The sequence below is a fragment of the Callorhinus ursinus genome, unplaced genomic scaffold (genome assembly GCF_003265705.2).
Source record: "Callorhinus ursinus isolate GAN/ISIS: 27379988/994484 unplaced genomic scaffold, GSC_fseal_2.0 scaffold109, whole genome shotgun sequence".
NCBI lineage: Eukaryota > Metazoa > Chordata > Mammalia > Carnivora > Otariidae > Callorhinus > Callorhinus ursinus.
The window spans coordinates 297,759-307,909 of NW_027397171.1; positions in this window are offsets into that span (position 1 = coordinate 297,759).

The following is a 10,151-nucleotide window of genomic DNA, read 5'->3' on the forward strand; positions in this document are numbered from 1 at the left end:
TACTGCCGTCAGGATTCGCGTCCATAAGATGCCGATTTTTGAAGATACACACTGGGGACTATTTAGGAATGACAAGTCCTGATTCTTGTTACCTCCTTGGAAATATTCAGAGAAAAGAACACATGCAGTAAGTGCTTCATAGTGCTAACACGGGCTAAACAAAGGGGCATAGGGGGTGCGGCTGTCCACGGAGAGCAGGACCCCAGCCGCGTCCCCAGCCCCGCCCTCGGGGGGAGTCTCTCCCACTCCGCCCGGGCTGCAGGAGTGCGGGGGCCAGGCCAGCGCCCACGGCTCCTCCCCGCCTACTCCAAGGCGCGGACTTTCAATCTTTCCGGGCCGAAACTACCTTCGGTCCAGGGAAACTTGGCACCGCGGCGGGTAGCAGCACCCTGGCAACCGAGCAGCCCGAGGCCGGAAGTGCGTCAGCCACCTGCGCCCAGTCGCCTTCCGGGAGCTCTCCTGTCCTCTCTAGGACCCCGGAGGGCGCTGCGTCTCGGTGGCCACCTCGCCTCCCAGCTCCGGCTCCCGTGGGGGAGGGCCAGGCCTCGGAGTCAGGCGGCTTCGGAAACGCATTGGTCTCTCGAGTTCCACTGCTCGCCCTTGGTGTTGACAGCACCAAACGAGACGGTGGTTGTGGGGCTGAGAATACAGGGTTTTGTTGCAACTGTCTTCTGGATTCTCGGAGTCGAGGAGGAGACGCGGGCAGGTGAACAAGTAACTACTTTAAGGCTGATGGGTACGTGAAATGAAATAAATGTTTTGTGAGTCAGCCTAGGCTGTAGTTACCGCAGTGTACTTAGAACACAGATACCTGTACTAAGCCGAATTGGCGGCCAAGAACACCGAGGCGAGCTGGCGGAGCTCGCGGGGAGCATCGGAGGAGCACCAGGGGAGGAGCGCGGGAGCATCGGAGGATGGAGGAGGAGCGCGGGAGCATCGGAGGATGGAGGAGGGGCGCGGGAACATCGGAGGACGAGGGAGGAGCGCGGGAACATCGGAGGAGGGCGGAGGAGGAGGGCGGGGGCATCGGAGGATGGAGGAGGAGCGCGGGAACATTGGAGGACGAGGGAGGAGCGCGGGAGCATCGGAGGAGGGCGGAGGAGGAGGGCGGGGGCATCGGAGGATGGAGGAGGAGCGCGGGAACATTGGAGGACGAGGGAGGAGCGCGGGAGCATCGGAGGAGGGCGGGGGGAGGAGCGCGGGAACATTGGAGGAGGGGGGGAGGAGCGAGGGAACATCGGAGCGGGGTGGGGGGGGAACATGGGAGCATGCTCAATCTCACAACCCTGAGATCATGACCTGAGCTGAAATCAAGAGTCAGACACATAAATGACTGAGCAACCCAGGTGCCCCTGATCAAAAACATTTTATTTGGGTAAACCTCTATCAAGTTTCTTTCAGGGGTGCCTGGGTGGCTCAACTGGTTGAGCCTCAACTCTTGGTTTTGGCTCAGGTCATGATCTCATGGGTCATGGGATCAAGCCCTGCATGGGGCTCGGTGTTCAGTGGGGAGTCTGCTGGAGATTCTCTCCCTCTGCTCCTCCCCCCAAAAGCTCTCTCTCTCTCAAATAAATAAATCTTAAAAAAAATAAAAATAAATTTAAAATGGGCATTAGACATGAATGGACATTTCTCCAAAGAAGACATACAAATGACCAACAGACACATGAAAAGATGCTCAACGTCACTCATCATCAGAGAAATGCAAACCAAAACCATATCATGTCATATCTGTCAGAATGGCTAAACTCAAAAACATAAGAAACAACAAATGTTGGCGAGGATGTGGAGAAAAAGAACCCTTGTGCACTGTTGGTGGGAATGTAAATTGGCATAGTCACTGTGGAAAACAGTATGCAGGCACCTTGAAAAATTAAAAATAGAACTACTGGGTATTTGCCCAAAGAAAATGAAAACAGTAATTCAAAAAGATAGATGCACCTTTATGTTTATAGCAGCATTGTTTACAACAGCCAATATATGGAAGCAGCTCAAGTGTCCACTGATAGATGAATGGTTAAAGAAGAAGTGGTGTGTACACACACACACAATGGAATATCGCTCAACCATAACAAAGAATGAAATCTTGCCATTTGCAATGATATGGATGGATCTAGAGGGTATAATGTTAAGTGAAAAAAGTCAGAGAAACACAAATACCAAATGATTTCACACTCATATGTGGAATTTAAGAAACAAATGATCAAAGAAAAAAAACAAAAAAACCCCACACTCTTAAATATAGAGAACAAAGGTGGGTGGAAGGATGGGTGAAGCAGGTGAAGGGGATTAAGGATACACTTATTGTGATGAGCATTGAATAATGTATAGAATTGTTGAGTGACTACATTGTACACTTGAAACTAATATAACAATGTACAGTAATCATACTGGCATTAAACAAATAAATAAAAACCCATGGAGATCTAAAATGCACATGGAACATTCTTCAAGACAGATTTATGGTAAGTCATAAAACAAGCAGTAAATTTCAAATGACTGAAATCATACAGAGTATGTTCTCCAACCACACTGGAATGAAATTAGAAATGAATAATGAAATTTGGGGAATTCACATATATTTGGAAATTAGACACACTCCTAAGTAATCAATGAGTCAAAGAAGAAACTTCAAGGGAAATTAGAAAATACTTTGAGATGACTGATAACAAAACAACAACATACCAAAATATATGGGATGTTGCTAAAGCCATGCTTAGTGGGAAATTTATAGCTGTAAGCGCCTGTATCAAAAAAGAAAGATCTCAAATCAATAGCCTATCCTCTCAATGTAAGAAACTAGATAAAGAACAAACTAAACTCAAAGCAAGTAGAATGAAGGAAAATAGTGGGTACTCCTGAGAAGATTTGCATTTGCCTCTGTCAGGTAGGTAGGGGAATACTTTAAACTGAATTCATGATTTGAGACTTTTTGGCCCATCTTGGTTTTGTGAATTTGGAATGCAAATGAATGCAAAAGCAGGCTTGTAGTTACAATTCTCAGGCACTGTTGTGTTGTGTTGTGTTCTGTTCTGTTCTGTTCATACCAAGGCAACTTCCTTTACAGTCTGCTAGAGGTAGATGTAGGTAGGAGTAGGGTTACTTTTGGTTCACCGCTGCCACCGCCCTATGGAAGCTGGGTTTATCAAAGAAGGACCTCTTATCAGATGCTTACCTTAGGCAGGCCAGCGGTTTTGCCTTATACTTTCAGGACCATCAGACTGAAGATGAAATTGTTGTTTGGCAAAAGGTCTCAGGATAAAAATCAACTTAAGTATCTGATTGCCTCTCTGCATTTTCACTTCTACTTTGATTTTAAGTTGAGATTCCTTACTATTTTATCAGCTCTGCAATGCTTTTAAGAATTTACTTGTAAATAATGTATGCTGCATGGGTTGTTTTTACTAAGAGAATGGGTCTGAATAATTAAGATTCATGTTTCAGAAATGGAAAAATACCCCTTCTTTTATAAACCCACTGAAATCATGTGTTTATGCTTGGCGTTCCATTGAAACTTCTTGACCTCCACATTCCCAACACTAGTGATAAATTGTCACCCTAGACTCTTGGCAACATTTCACATTTTTTAATACGCCTTCTTCCTTGAAACACACTCTTCTTTGGGGCACCACTCTCATAGTTTTCCTACCTTGTTGTTTACTGCATCATTTCCATATGGATCCTATCTATATCATTTCACTCTCTAAATGTCGGGATGTTAGAGTTCAGTCATTGATTCTTGTAGTGAATCTATTGCTTGATGGTCAGTTCCTTCTGTCACAAGTGAGGCACTCATTCCCCCTGCTGCTTACAATGACTGAGAAGCTCTTGATACACGTCCTTCACCACAATGACAACTCCATAGCTCAAGATCAGGTCCCCAAACATGGCATCTCACGTTCAGTGGCCAATCATTGCTGAGGGGTATATGCAACTTTGACTCCTTGCTTTGAGGCAAGACAACTCTGAAGGACAATTGCTCTGGTTTCAGAGCTCCCTGTAGAATTAGTTGATGTCTCTGTTCAACTTCCCTCTCCACCCAATAGTGCTTCTCTACAGCACTCACTCAATAAATTTCTTGCACATACATCTCAGAATCTCTTACCTAGAGAATTGAACCTACATTTGATATTGGAAATGATCCTAGGAAGTAGTTTCAAAAATGGGATTTGGGAGTTGGAGACCTGATGTGAACTGGTGATGAGAATCCAGGGCAAGGGCACAGGGCAACACCCATAGCCCTGATAGGAGGTTGCAGTACAATTGTTAAAAACTTCAATGGTGGTGAGAGTAGGATAGAATACTTGTGGGAGGTAATAAATTTTGGGGTGCATTATTTCAGGTGAGGTGAATCTAGGATTTGATTTTATTTATCTTACAAACTAAAAACTAGCCTGTTAATGTTTCATGGATGGTCTCAAAGACATAAGACTTCAGGGTCAGAAACAAAGGACTTCATTATTCATAGAGAGCAAGCAGCATGAATATTCATACATATGCCAGTTCTACTTGCCCCCAACTCTGAAAAAAGTTACAAGATGGATCCAGATGGATGAGATGCACACAATGAGTCTATGTTGCATCTCGGGGGCGGGGGAGACCTAAGCTTAGGGAATCTGCCACCTTTTAAAATTTTTTTTTAATTTTTAATTTTTATGTATTTATTTGACAGAGAGAGACACAGCGAGAGAGGGAACACAAGCAGGGGGAGTGGGAGAGGGAGAAGCAGGCCTCCCGCGGAGTAGGGAGCCCGATGTGGGGCTCGATCCCAGGACCCCGGGACCATGACCTGAGCCGAAGGCAGACGCTTAATGACTGAGCCACCCAGGTGCCCCAGGAATCTGCCACTTTTGTAGTATGTAGTTATCTAAGTTTACACTTTGTCTAGAGGAAAATGTCACCTCATTTCTCAAAGTTACAAGCTGCATAAACAACTCTCAGAAATAGCTTGGCCAAAAGAATGGTCAGGGTTTTGCACTGGTGGCCACTGATGTATTAAAGGAAGGCAGTGAAATTCTGAGGGTGATTAACCACTAATATAAGGTAAAGTGTGAAATCCAGAGGGCTTCTTTGGCACCATATAAAGTCTTATCTCCTTCAGCCAAAAGGCAGAAAAAGCAGAGGATCAGATCCAGGACTTAATTGAAAGAGTAGCAGAGCTCCAAACAAGGATATTATCAAACCTGGTAGGTATGCTAAGCCACTGCCAGAGAGCTGACTGAGAAGGATTGTAACTCTGAGACTTCAGACAAGGATAGCTCAGTCAAAGCCTCAAGAGTCATGGATCCTCAGATTCCTCAATGAACCCTATGGGCCTGCAGAATTATTCCATTATGCCCAGTTAAAAGCTAGTGTTGCTTGAAGATGATGTCGAGGTTCTGCTCAGCAAGACATCATATGTCTCTTCAGGATCTATCCACATCCACATCGGGCCACTAGGTCAGTTCCTCGGGTTATATGCAGCAAAAGCTGGTTGGGGCAGCACTGGGGGTCTGTTAAGGAAGGGAAGAGACTATATGTCACCACGTGGGGAAATTTGTGCTTTCTACCCTCCGAGTCTGGAAGTCTCAGTTCCTGGATGCTTCTGCCTTGAGAAAGAGGGAGACTGTAAACTTAAAGGTAGGGCTGGCACCCAGACATTTAAGCCTCCTTTTTCCAAGACTCCAGCAGACAAGGAGAGGAGTAACCACCCAGGCAGGAATTGATGGTCTCATCATCAGGAGGTAGGAGTGCTGTTACATAATGAAGACAGGGAACAAAAAGTTTGTCACTCAGGTGATCCACTTGAGTGGATGTGTCTTGGTTCTTTGCTGAGCAATTTTTATAAAAAAAATGGACAAATACAACAGCTATTGCCTGAGAGGAGCGTAGTGACCAGAAGTTTAGACCTATCAGGGATGAATGTATGGGTCACCCACCAGGAATACCCCCCAGATCATCAGAGGGAGTAGTCAAGGATGAGGGGAATCTAGAATGGGTGGTAGAGGAGGGGGAAGATGAATATTCTTTATGACTTTAAGACGTGCTATGTCAGCAGGGGCTGCAATTCTTCCTACTCATCTACCCTTATAAGCTTGCCCCAGGAAGAGAGGGAAATTCTGGTGTAGTTGTTCCTACTTCTTATTATAGCAAACAAATAGATTGGAAGGTTCAAGGGTAGACTGTGGTACATGCTCTGCTTCTGTACCCAAAATGAGGCATTTTCTTCCCCAGCTGTTTGGAGAATTGATAGACAACGGCTCCTAGTTGAGTCTGTGGGAATTGCCCCCTTAAAAAGAGTTGCCTCACACAAGGGTATTCTCTACTCCCAGACACCTTGCACCAAGGCAGGGCAATTCTAAAGGACCATCCCAGCTCATGAGCTTCTGATAAGATCAGCTGGAGCCTCTCTTGTAACCATATCACAGTTCAATTGCTCTGCCTGGTCCTGTTTCCTTAATCTCCTCATGAGTCTTATTCCTGAAGATGTATTTCAGTAAAATTCCTGCATACAAATCTTGGAGCCTTAGGTCAGCTTCCCGCAAACCTGATCTATAACAATTCCCTTTTCCTCTCTCTATACTAACTTTCTATGTGATCTCACACACCTTCATGGATCTAGATGCTATCTTTCTGCTTCTGAGTCTCAAATTCATATCTCCAGCTGCCTTCGCAATATTTCTACTTCAGGGTACACTCAGAAATCAGTCAGAATACACTCAGGGAAAAGAAAGTACTCTAGGCATATCACGTACCAGTAATTTAATACAGGGATTGAGTTACAAGACGGTGATGGGAAGCTGAGGAGTTGGGATGCATTGCCTTCTCAGTGTCGGTGTGCTCACCAGCCGGGAAGCTCCCTGAACTCTACATCTGGGATGTTATGGAGGCTTCCTCGTGTAGCCATGATGAATTATCAACTCCATTTCCAATACTAACCCCATTTCTCCATTATTAACTCTCTGGAGAAGTGGAGATGGGTTGAAAATTCCAAGCTTCTAATCATGGCTTGGTCTGTCTGGTAACAAGCCCCCATCCAGGAGCCCACCCAGAATCACCTCAGTAGAGCAAGAGATGCTCCTAATGTTCTTATCACTTAGGAAATTACGAGGGTTTTAGGAGCTCTCTGCCAGGAACCAGGGGCAGAGACCAACTACCTATTATCTCACAACCCCTGGCTTCCTTGCTGTTTCCTCTACCAGGAACACTCTTATCCAGATACGCCCTCCATATCCAGATATGGCTAACTCCATCTCCTTCAGATTTCAGCCAAAAGATCGCCTCCTCAATGTGATTTACACTGACTTCTCCACCTGATATTTTATCTAGCCCCCTCCCCTGCCAGGACTTCTAATCTCTCTACCCTGATTTTGTTCTTTTTTCTTTTATCATGGTGCTCATCAGCTTCCATTTACCATTCTACTTTATATATTATTCTGTTTAAATTTTGGTTTTTGTTTGTCTTTTTTTTGGGGGGGGTGTCAATCCCCACTGGAACATTAGCTCTATGAGGGCAGGGATCTTTGTCTCTTTTCTGTGTGTGTGTGTGGGGGGGGACACTTTTGTATCCTGAGCATCAAAAGCTGTCTAGCCTAGAATAGTATTCAATAAACACTCTTGTTTAAGTTCAAAGCTCTTACAAGGTAAATACTTTGAAGCTGCTGTGCTAGTATGCATATCATTTTCAACTTTAATATATATTTCAAAGTTGCTTTTTAAGTGAGTACAGTAATTCATACCCCTACCAACTGTGTATGAGCATTCCATTTTTTTCCACAAATGTTATTGTTAAGGTGTGGGTAATATATGGTTTTAAATTGGCCTTTCCTTAATTACTAATGATTCAGCGTATTTGCCTATGTTTACTGGTCATGCAAGATTCCACCTCTGTGAATTGCCTGTGCACTTTTTTTGTCATTTTTTTGTTTGGTTGCTGGCTTTTTTCCCCTTATTTATTTATGGATATTCATTATATATTCAGTGTACTGAAACTTTGTTGGTTATACATGTTGCAAATATCTTCTCTCAGTCATTTGCTTAACTTTCCCACTAGTTTCTGGTGTTTTTAAATATAGTTTTAATTTTTAATAAGGCCAAATTTATTTATTATCTATTACTCCTTCACAGTCTGTGCATTTTAAAGCAAATCCTGCTCTACTTGAGGTCACAAAGAAATGATCCTAAGTTTTCTTTTAAAAGTATTAAAGTTTTGGGGCACCTGCGTAACTCGGCTGAGCATCCAACTCATGATTTCAGCTCAGGTCACCATCTCAGGGTTGTGGGATGGAGCCCCAAGATGGGCTCCATGTTCAGCAGAGAGTCTCCTTGTCCCTCTCCCTCTGCTCCTACCCCTGCTTGTGTTCCCTCTCTCAAATAAATACATAAAATCTTTTTTAAAAAAAAGTATTAAAGTTTCACTTTTTGACTTTTAAGACTTTACTCTTGGGGCACCTAGGTGGCTCAGTCGGTTAAGTGTCTGCCTTCCACTCAGGTCATGATCTTGGGGTCCCGAGATAGAGCCCCTAGTCGGTCTCCCTGCTCATCAGGAGAGTCTACTTCTCCCTTTCCCTCTGCCTCTACCCCTGCTCATGTGCACGCTCTCTCTCTTTCTCTGTCTTGCTTGGTTGCTCACTCTCTCTCAAATAAATAAAATCTTTAAAAAAAAAAAGTAAAATTAAAAAGAACAGTTAATTTCCATGGAACACATTCTTGGGATTTTGCTTGACTTTGCATTGAATTTGTATACTAACTTAGGAATATCATAATGACATCTTTATGATACTGAGTCCTTCTATACACAGACATGATATATAACTCCATTACCTACACTTAATAAATAAAAGTTTATAAAATGTTTCCATTAAGGTACCTCATGTATTTCTTCACTCCTGTACTAGCTGTCTTCCCCCCCCCCATTTTTAAATTTGAGTGTAGTTGACACAGACTGTTACATTAGTTTCAGGTGTACAACATAGTACAACTTTATACATGAGGCTGTGCTTACCACAAGTGTGGCTGCCATGTGTCCCCACACATCACTACTACAATACCACTGACCATATTCTCTGCGTTGTGCCTTTTATTCTCTTCGCTTACTGATTTCGTAACTGGAAGCAGTACCTCCTACTGCCCTTCACGCAACTGCTGTCTTTTACAATTGTGTTTCCTAACTTGTGCTGGGGATAGGAAATGAAATTGTGATTATACATTTTTAAAAATTACACCACCTTGGGGCGCCTGGGTGGCTCCGTCAGCTAAGCGTTTGCCTTGGGCTCAGGTCATGATCCCAGGGTCCTGGGATCGAGTCCCGCATCGGGCTCCCTGCTCAGCGGGGAGCCTGGTTCTCCCTCTGCCTGCCGCTCCCCTTGTTTGTGCTCAGTCTCTTTCTGACAAATAAAGAAATAAAATCTTTTAAAAAGTAAAACAAAACAAAACTACACGACCTTGCCATATTCTCTTATTAATCATCATAATTTGAGTATTAGATTAACTTTTCTCTGCAAACAATTCAGCGTGCTGCTTAACAATTATGTATAATTCATGCTTTCGTTACGCAACACAATCAGCTCTAAAACTTAAAATACATTAAAAACAGCAATACTCCAGGTCTCACCCTCGTCCTCCTTTTCACTCAGTATCTAACCATTCACCTCTCCCAGGTAACCAATTATTAATTTTCTTACGTATTTTCCCAGGGTTTCTTTCTGACTGCACAGGAAAATACAAGTTCTCTTTCCTTCCTTCTATTTGCCAATGCAGCCAGCTGCAGCCGGAGGTCCCTCGCGGATCGCCGGACACCGGCTTCGCGCCCGCAGCACAGCCACGGCGCGAGGCGCACAGGTGGCGGGGAAACCACCGAGTGCCGGCCCGGCGGCGGCTAGAGCGGCCCGGGAGTCGTCTGCGCAGCCGCAGCCCAGCCGGGCCGGCCCCGCCCCTGGCGCCGGGCGGCTAGTCTCAGGGCGCGTGGGGGTGTCCACGGAGCGTCCCTCGGGGGCTCCGGTCGCCAGTGCGGCGGCCCTGCGTCTGGCTCGGGGTGCGGAAGTGCCCCCTCCTCTCCCCGGGGCGGCCGTGCCCGCCTCCGGGCTCGGGCCGCCGCCTCCCCGCGTTTGCGGACGGGATACTCGGGTCACACGCACACGCCAGCCGCCAGAATGGGGGCCGCTCAGTTTGGC